This window comes from Otolemur garnettii, unplaced genomic scaffold (genome assembly GCF_000181295.1).
Source record: "Otolemur garnettii isolate 467f Iridium unplaced genomic scaffold, OtoGar3 scaffold00152, whole genome shotgun sequence".
Taxonomy (NCBI): Eukaryota; Metazoa; Chordata; class Mammalia; order Primates; family Galagidae; genus Otolemur; species Otolemur garnettii.
The window spans coordinates 1,154,984-1,156,176 of record NW_003852547.1 but is presented as its reverse complement, the minus strand read 5'-3'; positions in this window follow the sequence as shown (position 1 = coordinate 1,156,176).

Below are 1,193 nucleotides of genomic sequence, written 5' to 3'. Positions count from 1 at the left end.
CTCTTTTTTTTTTTTTTTTTGAGGCACAGTCTCACTTTGTCACCCTCAGTAGAGTGCTATGGCATCATGGCTCACAGCAACCTCCAGTTCTTGGGCTTAGGTGATTCTCTTGCCTCAGCCTCCCGAGTAGCTGGGACTACAGGTATCCACCACAATGCCTGGCTATGGTCTAGAACTCTTGAACTCAGGTGATCCTCCCGCCTCGGCCTCCAAGAGCACTAGGATTACAGGTGTGAGCCATGGGGCCATGGTGCCCTGCCACATTGTTTGAACTGTTATTCACATTGTGCTTATTATATTGTTGCTGATTATTGTTACCATGGTGATTTCTAAGTTTTGCCCTTACTGCCTGCCTAATCTTTGCATCGCCACCTCTTCCAATAGGATAATGTTAGCTCAATACCTCCAGATGATAGCTGATGTCTATCAGCTCGATGGCATTGAGAAGATGGAGCTCGAAGTTGGACAACTAGTAGACCTGCCCTGAGGAAACTTTTCTTGCTGGCCTCTTTGTTGCTCATAAGTGGCACACGATCCTCACATAGACTTCCCTGCTTTCCCCCTGATGTGACACAGCACCAAGAAACAGTTAAGCCCAACCACAAAATGATTGATCAGTGATGCTCTCACAGAAAGATCTTGACTAAAAGGGGGAAGTATGAAAGTCGATCATATGGATTGGGTCATTTTTGTCATACCCACCTAAATCAGAGTTGAGGAGCTAGAGGCAAAGCACTTAGGATACATAATATTGCTCTAGAAAAAATTCTTGGCAATTCCAGCTGCTAAATTTTGCCTGTTGTAACCGGAAACCAAATTTTATCTGTAGCTACTGAGATAACTTGCTGCAACTTTAGGGCTAATTTCACCCATCGCTGTCACCCACCAGTCAGAACTTGTCAACTTCTCAAAGCTTTACTAATACCAGTGAACTCTCAGGACCACATGTAACATTCCTCTTTTTTATAAAACCTCCAACCTTCTCTTGGTTCTTTGAACATACCAAATACCACCTGGTCTGCATGCATGCCCTGTATTATAATTCTCTCTTCCCAAATAAAATGTTAAATTTAGGGATTCATCTCTACATTTTATTTTTTTTGAGACGGAGCCTCAAGCTATCCCCCTGGGTAGAGTGCCATGGCATCACAGCTCACAGCAACCTCCAACTCCTGGGCTCAAGCGAGTCTCCT